Source organism: Camellia sinensis, chromosome 9 (assembly GCF_055761805.1).
Source record: "Camellia sinensis isolate YWXY chromosome 9, ASM5576180v1, whole genome shotgun sequence".
Lineage (NCBI taxonomy): Eukaryota > Viridiplantae > Streptophyta > Magnoliopsida > Ericales > Theaceae > Camellia > Camellia sinensis.
The window spans coordinates 8,922,490-8,934,508 of NC_138969.1; positions in this window are offsets into that span (position 1 = coordinate 8,922,490).

Consider the following 12,019-nt stretch of genomic DNA (forward strand, 5'->3'; position numbering starts at 1 on the left):
CAAAGAAATCCTGCTGGTAAAAGTTGACTGGCAAAACCATGGTGGTGTGTATGCCACTTGGGAAAGGGAAGAGGACATGGCTAAAAGATATCCTGAATTGTTTCCACTGAATCCTATTTTCTTCCAGAATGAAGGTAACTCGAGTTTAGAGGACTAAACTCTTTATAAGGAGGGAAGACTGTAATAACCCTCATCACTGCTTACCGATAAACATTGATTACCGTCAAACTGAACTGATTATGACTAATAATTGAACTCATTAAAGTACTGAACTGACTGACTGAAAACTGGAACTGAATTGACTGAGTATGTGTGTTAATCTGTATTCTATCTGTTTGATTGTTTACTTGATCTGTTCACATTTTATGTTTAAACTGCTAATTGAGGGCCTTATCGGCGGCCAAACTGGGAATTGATTGATGTTTTATGATCCTCATAATTAATGTGATCTTATGGTGTATTTATCTGAAAACTGATTAGGTATGATTAAATTAGATTAAATATTGATCAATTGCTTAAGTTTGACTTAATTACCATTAGACCACTTAGTGGCCACTACCTCACACATGTTGAGCCTTGTACACACTTAAATCAAAACATTTGCTCAGCCTTCCTCCTTGCCATAGCTGACCAAGAGAGAAGAGAGGGAGAGAGTGAGAGAAATTGGATTCATCTTGAAGAATTGCTTGGTAAATGATGTGTAGATTGCTATTTGAGCTCCTAAATCTTGAATACAAGACCTAAGGTAGAGTAATTGCCCTCTTGTTTATGAATTGAGCTAGTTCTTGCATGATTCATGCTTCATTGTCGAACTAAGTCATGTTTTGGTTCATCGTTGTTGAATTGAAGCTCAATCCTTGCATGCATGGTTGTATTGTAGATGTTGAGTTGATTTCATGATAAAATGGTACATGCATGTCCATAATTTTGTAATAGTCCATGTTTTCATCTTGTTTTTGGATCAATTGGCTCCTTAGAGCATCAAATTGAAGCTTCAAAATGATTTGAATTCATGCATGTTTGCATGTTCATCTTGTTCTTGAAAAATGGTTTGAAATTGGGTTTGAATTAAACACCCTTGGGCTTTGATTTCTCAATGTTGAGTTTTGAATCATGTTTAACTATGTGTTTACAAATGTTTTCTGGAAATTCAGCCCAAGAGGTCGAGTTTTGAGTTGTTAAAACTTGGTTTTTGGCTTGGAGGTGCAATCTGGGTTTTCCAGATTTTGCACTTCCGCTCAAGCGGGGACTAGTGACGCTCGAGTGTGGAATCCGAGCATCCAGTATTTTCTCTGCACTGTTTTACAGTCCGCTCGAGCGGAGGATTGGGCGCTCGAGCGGAGGCATGTGTCTCAAGATCGAGCGGGCGTCGAGCGTCCGTCGAGCGGAGATTTCACCCATCCAGTACTTTTACAGTACGCTCTAGCGGGAAAGTTGACGCTCGAGCGTGTACCTTGTTGCATGTCCGCTCGAGCGGGTAAAACCGCACTCGAGCGGGACTCTGTTTTTCTGAACTTCTGAAACTGCTTTTTGAGTACATCTTTGCATCCTCATCCCATTCTAGGCATTCTTAGGCCTAGTTTAAGGCGTCTTGTTGAGGATATAGATGTAGAACACACCGAGGCATTTAGGGATTAAGTTCCTATCTTTCCCAGCTGTGTAGCTTAGTGTGTTCAATCTGTTAACTGTGTAGGGTTGGCGACTGGGGAGGCACACTCTAGCATACTGTAGCCCAAACTCTATGAGTAACGATTGTGTATAGATATGTTCACAAATGATTATCTTCTGAACAACTGAACTGTACTGTTTTCTGAACTGATTTACTGTTAACTGAATGAATGTATGTCCTATATTCTGAACTGTATTGTGGCATCCTTAGCACCTACTGTTTACTGTTACTGTGACAGAATTCTCTGTCGGTTCCCTCGTTGGAACCACTACTGTTACTGACTGATCGCCATCATTACTGCTCGGTCTTTTAAGACCTACTGTTTACTGTACTGATATGCTGATGGATGTACCACATATGACTGTACTGACTGAATGACTAAAATACTATTTAAATGAACTATTTTCATACTGTAAGGACATTCATTCTTAACCCCTTTACGCATTATGTTATTCACTGGGCTTTAGCTCACTGCTCATATATATGTGTAGGTGTTTAGGCACCAGACCGCGGCTAGGAGCGTCAGGGTTACTCCAGTTTTGTCAAGCCAGCCTATGTGCCTCACTGCGAGGTTCCGAGCCTATCATGTTAAGGCTTAGGGGTGTTTTATAATTCCCCCTTCTGTACTATCTTGCTGTTTTGTATAGACCGAATGCTTACCGTACTGTGATGTAAAGGGTTGAGTCCCTAGTCTGAATGATTGTGCATTTTGTGCATACTGTTCTGTACTGATTATGTATATATGTATGAAAGTCTTTTTGCATACAGACTGTCACAGCTCATTGGACGTTGTTTATTTACTGTTTTGGCTTCCGCCAGGCCCTGTACTCTGTTTTACTGTTCTACTGTTCTGCAGGCCTTCAGTAATCTCGGATTACTGGCCGGTTATGGTGCTAAACCCATAGGGCCGGGTTTGGGTCGTGACAGTGTGCATGCCTTTCCTAGGCAAGATTTGGTTTGGCCCGCAGGCCATATCCATTATATTGCATTTCCTTTCCATTGCATATTTGTAGATATTGCATTGTAATTTGCATGCATTCATTGCATCAACTTCCATCTATGGCTCGTGCCTTTCCATGTTGAGCTTGGTCCGGTATGTGCCCATACTTCTCGTGTCGAAGCATAGTTCAGTGGACCGTTCTATGTTAGACGTGGCTTGTATGCGTACATGCTTTGCCTAGGCAAGATTTGGTTTGGCCCGCGTGCCTTATCCATTGCCCTTTTCCCCAGCATTTTCATTTTATATATTACATTGTAGTGTAATTGTTGCATCCAGCATTAGGATCATTGTCCTTTCCCCAGCGGGTCGTTTCCCCAGTTATGTCATCCCCCCCCCAATACTTGTTCTTGTGTCCGTCTACATTGCTCATAGTTCAGTTGACCGTTCTATGGTAGACAGACTTGTTACCTCCATCAATCTATTTGACATAGGTGTGGTTTCGAACCACTCATGATTGGATCATGATTCAATTGCTTTGCATATAGTTTGCATTGTTTCGATTACATTGCATCTTCATTTGCATTGTTTATACATTGTTTTGTATATATTGCATATCATTTTGCATCCATTTTTGCATTGTCATGCATGTTGCTAAAAGCATCATACCTGTTGAGTTGTTTTCTTTGCAGGCACGATATTGTATGTACGGTTCATTTGAGACTGGTGCAACCAGACGAGCTGCACAGGTATTGTATCCTCCGAGTGAGACGTATCGAGAATTACATAATTCTCTTACATCCTTTCTGCATTGTAGTGTAGTTTGGTGTATGCTAACTTAAAACTATCGCATGTTATGCTTCGTTACAGCTTTCTTTGCATGATCATAAGTTATGTCCGGCTCTGTGCATTGTCTTGCATTTTTCCCCTGCCTTCGAGCGCATATCTTGCTTGTCTTGCATGTTTGTCTGAGTCTTCGGCCTTGTCAAAAATGGGTCGTCTCTAGGCTTTAACATTCACTCCCGTCATTGTTATGACTTTCGAGTTCTGTCAAAGAGGGGCAACTATAGACACCCCATTTTTGACCGTCCTCAAGACTTGGACGTCACCGCTTAAACACTCGGTGATCATCTATGTTTGTGTTTGTCTTGAGTTCCCGGAGGTCTTGGTTGCGCGCCTTGCCTCAGGACCTCCCGACTCGACCGTGTTGTGTCTGGTTTTGCACCAAACACTTGTGTTTTGCCTTGGAGGGGCAGGGAATGCCTTGTGACGCATCCCCACACATCACCGGCCATGGCTTGAGGCCACCGGCCAATGATTTTATGCCATCGGCAATGTATATTGCCGGTCGGCACTCTTTGTTGCCGGTCAGCCGTTTATTTTGCCAAAATGGCAATTTTGAATGGCCGATCACTGTTCATCTACTTTTGGTAGATATTTTGTGCCAGCTGTGATAGCTGGCACCCACTCTGTTCTCCTCCATACACGTGTATGGAGGGATCTCTCTCTTGACAAGCTTATTTGACAAGCTTTACAAGAGAGAGCTCTATAAGAGAGAGTCTCCTCTCTTGGCATTAGGGTTAGAAAAAATTGTTAGAGAAGCTTTGGTTCTAGGTTTAGGGTTTTGTATCTATCCTATATCTATATCTCTCATTCTCTTGTATTGTGTGTGTTTAAGCCTTAGTTTTGTACACAAACACCTACTGTTACACCTTCCCTTGGCTATTGAGGTTCTAGGGAATTGTTTTTAGAGTTTTGAAGCTGGTTTGGACCTAAGGAGACAGCTGGTCCACCATTTGTGAAGAGGGTCTACAAGGGTAAGACTTTTGCCTCTTTTTACCCAATTCTTGCATAGCTTTTTAGCCTATCTTGAAACTATTTTTGAGCTTTGTGTATAACATAAAAAAGTTCTATTTTTAGGCCCTCTAAATAGTTGTTTAAGGTTGCTTCAAGCTTTGGGGTTGTTTGACCCCTCTTAAGCCTTGTAAGGCTCCATTTTGTGCCATTTTGGGTGAGCTCCGAGACCTTGGTGTTTGGACCTCCTCACCACTAAAATCTTGAGGGATTTCAGAGGTGAGGATGGTGCCTTGAGGTCTCAAGAAGGAGAGGGCCACCCCCTCTGTTTGTTGTCCTTGAAAAGGGCATTTTTTGGCCTCTTGAGGGAGCACCTAGCTTAGGCTCTTGTTGACCATGCCTTGGCTGATTTTTTGTGCTTATTATGTCATAATATGCCTATGTTTTTAGTTGGTTTTGGTACACCATGCTTGCTTAGCATACATGCCTTGTAATGCCATTTTGTTGCCTTAACATGCCTTAGGTTGTAAACCATTATTCTAGCATGTTTTAGGCTTAGCTTTGTGAAGCTTTCATGCTTATTTTGCCATGTTTAAGGTCTGTCCTTAGCCATTTTGGTCGACCATGGCATGCATTATATAGCCCCTTTGCATTTTTGGTTTGTTGGCCTTAAGTGTATGAGTGTGTTGCATGCATCACTTGCATCATTTTAGTGGGTTGGGATCATTTTCCATGTTATTTTAGTCCCTTTGATATGTTTGTATGCTTGCCTTGGACACCTCTTTAATGCTTTGAAAGCTTATGTTGTATGCTCGATGTTTTGGCCTTTGTGCATGCTTTTGAATTTGAGCCACTTAGATGCCATCTAGGGGGTCCCTTTGCATGGTCTAGGTCTGCCTTGGACCTGTTTTAAGTCTTCTTAGCCTTGTGGGGCTTGGTTGGCTTGGCCATGGTTTAAGTCTCCTTGCCTTGCCTCAAGTATTTGGACCAATTGCATGCTTTGTTTGTCTCGTTTGCTTCGTTTAGCACCATCATTAACCTGATTTTCAAAGCTCGTGTGCATGCCATATGTTCATGTTTGCATCCTCCTAAGTGTGCTTAAAAGTTATCCCTTCGATGCTTAAGTGTTGGTCCATTTGTATACATGTTCGTATGTGTATTTGCCCCTCATTCCTTAGCATCTTGGTCACTGTTTTAGGTTAGTTTGAGGGCTGCCTAACTTAGTCTGAGACCACTCTTGCATGTTGTAGCATGCTTACCTTGCATGTTGTAATACATTTGGCCCCTTTGGTATGTTGTTACATTCTTAGGTGGTAGTACATTTAGCATGCATTCCTTGCCAAGTTGTCTAACTCGTTGTATGCCTTGCATGTGTGTACATTGGCACTACACATTGCATGCATGTTGGTAGCATCCATGCATTTCCATGTCGCATCCTTAGCTCACATGTTTAGGATTGCATTCCATTCGCATGCATGCTTGGCCTCTTGAAAGGCTTGTGATAGAGGTTGAGTCCCATTGGTTTGTTTATGTGCATTGCATTCCATATCAAAATGAACACTTGATTCTTTGGGCCATCACGCATGGAAATGCGCGATTGATGGTCCAAGAACCAAGGACCATGTCCTTTTGAGTCATAAACATGATAAGGGATATGGTTGGTGCACACATTGCTTGAATTGCATTGCCATACAAAGCTCTGTCCTCTGCTGCTGTCAAACAGATTCGGCAGGAACTTCTTGCCGATCGACTGCACAGAGTGCCGACCGGCAATCTATCTGTGGCCGATGGATTCATCTTCAGCCGATGATCACACCTTACTGCCGGTGGCCATTCTCCTCAGCCGGTGGTGTCTCCCAATGTCCAGGGAAGCAATTCTGAGACTTTGGAAGTCTTCAAAGAGGCAGAGCAGGGAAAACAGAGGCAGCCTATGCATGACAGTGCACTTCCGAGCAAGACCCGAGCGCGCGTGCATTAAGCCCTCTTCCCGAGGCCCCTTTTTCTTGTTTTCTTAAATTAATTAATTTGTTTAATTAATTTAGTTGGCCTGTAATAATTAATTAGCTAGGATAGTTAATTCATTATTCGAAATGTATTATTCTTTTGGTCCCTCCGAGCGAGGGCGAATTTGTAATAAGTGTGGGTGAGTGTGTGCATGTCTTCCAACCCCCACTTCTTTCTCCCTTTTACTTACCTGCTTTGATGGTTAGTAATAGGTCATGTTCAAATTAGCATACCTTATACTATGCATGCGTGCATCATTCATCAGTATTGCATGCACCGGGCTCGGTGCATCATGCTAACTGCATAGTATTTCAAATCTAACTTGAATACATGCTACTTGTGCCTTTTCACATGTCATTCATAGAATAGTCGAGCCTACTCTAGTGACATTCCTTATGCGTTGCATTAGACATTTAAACATGGACTTGGATCATGCATTGATTGTTAACGAGTTCTTTGTTTTGGCACGGAGTACGATGTAAGTATTTATGCTTTAGCACCCTTGCACGCGTGTGAGTGCTGCCATGATAGCATGATTACCATGAAGCTAGCTGCTTATGTGCTATAACTGCTTGAATGCCTGTGGGTGAAGGTTGGGTTGTCTGAGTTGGAATAGCTCATTGAAATCCGTGTTTTAGCCTACTTGCGAGTAGCAAATTCCAAAACATTTTTTCAAAACAAACGGATACGCAGTGCTTATTCCCAAATTAGGCAATCTAGTTTAGACTTGTTTGCTGTGCGCATAACATAGTAATTCTAGGCTAATAACCGGATTAAGAACACATAACATTTTCAAAAACGGATATCATGGTTAGTAGAGGCCGATCTTTGGATCGGGCGAGAGGGGGTGCTCATAGTTGACCTTCCCCAATTGTACCCAAGCTCCCGAGCCGAGGCAACTTCGGTGATGACGGACACGTGGCCTTTGGCACCGAGTCAGGGTTTCCTAAATTCCCCCATAAAACAATATTTAGGTGGCGACTCTGTATCTGGCAAAGCAGTCCATGTTTGGCACTTCTTTTCAAAAATCTGTTTCTCGAAACGATTTGCTGGATTTGGACTCTTTGGTTCAGATTAAAAACCGTGACAAAAATCGAGTTCGAACTGTAGCGAGGCCCCTCGCGGGCGCGTCTACAGTAGGCGAATTCAAACCCAAACTACATTATATGCAGAAAGTATGTAAGAAAATTATGCAATTCTCATGAGCATGTGCGATAGATACATAAAGGTGAACGAAATGTGATAGATACACTAAGTGGACAAGCATGTGTGATAGATACAAAAAGTGAACATAGTGTGATAGATATACAAAACGAGCGTATGATAGATACACAAAGTGAGCGTGTGATAGATACATATAGTGAGCGTGTGATAGATACACATAGTGAGCGTAGTGTGATAGATACACAGAAGGTGTGCATAAACTGTGATAGATGCACTAAATGAACAAAGTATGATAGATACACTAAAGGTGAACACGAAGTGTGATAGATGCACTAAGTGAACAAGTGTGATGGATACACAAAAGGTGAACACAAAGTGTGATAAATGCACTTAGTGAACAAGTGTCATGGATACATAAAAGGTGAACACAAAGTGTGATAGATGCACTTAGTGAACAAGTGTGATGGATACACAAAAGGTGAACACAAAGTGTGATAGATGCACTTAGTGAACAAACTATAATAGATACACTAAAGGTGAACACGAAGTGTGATAGATGCCCTAAGTGAACAAGTGTGATGGATACACAATAGGCGAACACGAAGTGTGATAGATGCACTTAGTGAACAAAGTATGATAAATACACTAAAGGTGAACACGAATTGTGATAGATGCACTAAGTGAACAAGTGTGATGGATACACAATAGGCGAACACGACGTGTGATAGAAGCACTTAGTGAACAAAGTATGATAGATACACTAAAGGTGAACACGAAGTGTGATAGATGCACTAAGTGAACAAGTGTGATGGATACACAAAAGGTGAACATAAAGTGTGATAAATGCACTAAGTGAACAAGTGTGATGGATACACAAAAGGTGAACACAAAGTGTGATAAATGCACTAAGTGAACAAGTGTGATGGATACACAAAAGTAAATGTAGTGTGATGGATACACTAAGGTGAATGACCTTAAACGCAACTTCTTTGAATGAACCGTACATACAATATCGCCTGGTTGTGCCAGTTTCAAATGAACCGTACATACAATATCGTGCATGAATGAGAAAGAAACTTGATAGGTACAATGCAATACAATGCATGATGTTTAAGGAATGCAATAAACAAACCTAGCGGCATTTTAGAAAGCACCTCATAGGGTGAGTAGCGATGAACCGCTCTACTCTGATGGGGATCTCCCTTTGTGTTCTTCGAACACTTACCTTCAACTTACAGTACAAAGGTTTTGAAACGCTGACAAGGGGTAACTTCTTCATGTAGAAACCACAAATGCCGTTTTCCTTCCCGATCATATTCACAACTTTCTCTATTCTCCAACGGGGTGACAGACTAGGTTGGTTCAGTATCCAGAATTGAGGTGCATACACGCTATCTCAACCTATGGGGCTTCCATACAAATTTCAAGCCGGGGACACGCCCTTGGGTATTTAAACCAGACTTTAGTCTCGGAAATTCCGAACCTTTACGTTCTAGGCATCAGCCATTCGAACTCTAGTTTCCACCGTCGCAGTTGGTCTCCTAGGAACTCATTGCAAACACAACCAAGCTGCCCCTGGTATGGAACATTACTCAGGGAGAGCACTACTGATCGCCATTCTGGCTTTGAAGCAAGGTTGGTCTTGAGCTTGAGGTAGAGGCACTCTCATACTTCGAAGCATTGACAAGACCTGAGGAGGTACATCCGGAATACAATCCTGTAATTTGAAACCAACTCAGATGCTCCAATTTTTTTCTCTTTTCTTTTGCTTTGCAGTCCGGAACCTATATACCTTCAGATAGATCCTAGTTTTACTGTTCTCACATGACCTGGGTTGAACCCTGCGATTTTACGAAAGAACAAATCCTGTTTTGCACATATGTGGAGAACGACACAGCACTCTGAGCACAAAACGATTTGAAATTGAGAAATAAGAAAATGATTGTCAACTGGGTATTGAGCCTACGACTGACCATAGCCAAAACGACCCAACAAAGGAAAAGACAAGGTGAAACAACCTAAACACATCTATTGACACATGAAATGACTCAAAACAAGAATCGAGACAAACAAAACACAACAAAACACCAGACTCAAATGTGCACAGGGAGCCTGTTTCTCCGGGTATTGTTTCCCACCCTTTCTCATTTGTGATTCTCACATCACTCAGCCCTCAGGCTCTGTTTTTTTTGAAAAGCCCTTTTCTCACTTTTTTTCTCAGTGCACATCTCTCTATTCTTCAATCTCTCATTTTTTATCCCTTCCCTGGGTGGTTGATGGATAAACAAGAAGTTGTGGGCTCTTGCCCCTAGCATTCTGCTAGATTCTCTTTCTTCTACTCACAACAGTGAACTTCCCCCGCAGAGCGGTTGTGATGCGGCTGAATGTGCAGCAGATCTGCAATTGGCATTGGTTGACGATGCTCTACTGGGGAGTTTGAACGTGATTAGATCTGTCCAGATGAGGGAATGGAATATCCTGCTCCATTCCAGTTCATGTTTCGTACTTAGCTTGATACCTCGTTGCTTGGAGGATGAGAGAACTTTCGGCATTTTGCTGTTAGTTTCTGTTGTGCCCTTTTTTGGCAGATACGGTGCCCTTTCTGGCAAGTATACTGACAATGGGGAAAAGAAAAAACACCTGACAGATCTGCAATTGGCATTGGTTGACGATGCTCTACTGGGGAGTTTGAACGTGATTAGATCTGTCCAGATGAGGGAATGGAATATCCTGCTCCATTCCAGTTCATGTTTCGTACTTAGCTTGATACCTCGTTGCTTGGAGGATGAGAGAACTTTCGGCATTTTGCTGTTAGTTTCTGTTGTGCCCTTTTTTGGCAGATACGGTGCCCTTTCTGGCAAGTATACTGACAATGGGGAAAAGAAAAAACACCTGACTTAACTGTGCCCCTAGTTCATTATTTTGACCATTTTTTTTGTTTTTGACGTTCTGCTAAAACAATTTTAACCAATATGAGAGTTAGATTAACATGCTTGTTCGATTTTCTGATTTAAAATCATGCAAGTCATGTTATGAGCACTAAAAATTTTCCTTTTTGGGTCCAAGAAAATGGTCCAGTTTTGGAAAAATGGAATAATTTTTAAGAGAATTAGTCAACTTCATTAAAAATTCTCTAAAACTATTTTTGCAAACAGCCTCCGCTCAACGAGCATGGAACCTGCTCTTGAGATGCACAACCTTAGATCCATAACAATGGAAAATTGCCCCTTGTCTGAACGACACTGTATGGCAATGGAAAATTGCCCCTTGTTTGAATAGCACCGCAGCGTACTGAACGGCAACGGAAAGTTGCCCCTTGTTTGAATAGTACCGCAGCACATTGTAACCGGTTCTTACTATGAAGGTCACAACCGAACTCTCGGATACGGAGAAGACCAAGATGATCAAAACCATTATATGGACACAATCGATTCGGAAGTGTTTATGGCTGGACTTCAGAATGAAGTTGCCTATGTATCCTAAATATGGGAATCAAGCCTTACATAGTTCGGGGTTAAGGTACACTCAAGTATTTAACCTCTCCTTTTACGCTCTAACTTTTGCCAAGGCCGCCCTTCCGGGTTTTCAACCTTGCGAGCTATGTTCTTCTTTTCTTTTCAATTCTTTTCTACTTTTTTTCTTTTTCATCTTTTCCTTTCATTTTCTTCATTTTTGTTTTTTTTCTTTTTTTTTTCATTCTTTGCATTTTTTTTTTGTTCTTTTTCTTTTTTTTCTTGCTCTAACTTTTGCCTAGGTCGCCCTTTCGGGTTTTCGACCCAGCGAGCCTCTCAAGGGTAAAAGTGTAGCTTTGTCCATGTCAAATGGTTTTGAGATCCTGAAGTTATCTAAATCCAGGAGAATGGCTACTGTTCGCTGACGATGCAGGAGTCCATCCAATGGGGGGCTGAATTTGCCCCTAGTGTTGTGGATAGGAACTCGGTTATCCTTCAGCAATACTTTCTTCTTTCCTCCCTTCTGAGATTTAGCATTCTTGATAATCTTTGTTAGCTTGAGAAGCATCCCAATTTTTTGACTCTTCGAGCTCCTTTGACATTTTTGCCCCTAGTTCAAGGGGTGCTTCTGATCTAGCTTTGCAAGCTTCTTTTGACGACATCTGATCTTCTTGATTTGACTTCCCTGCCCCTAGTTCGAGGGCTGCTTCTGATCTAGCTTTGCAAGCTTCTTTTGACGACATCTGATCTTCTTGATCTGACTTCTTTGCCCCTAGTTCGAGGGCTGCTTTGAATCTGGCCACACAGGCCTCACATTGTAGTTGACCATTGAACATTCTGAATCCAAGTTCAAGGTTTGAAAGTGAAGGGTCGAGTCTTGGGGCTGAGAGCGATCCTAAGCTGCACAATCTCAAGAGCGATTCCACACAGGTCCTCGCAGGACCGCGCAAAACATTTTTTGAAATCTTTTAAGAAAGCGACTAGTCGCTCGTGCTGAAG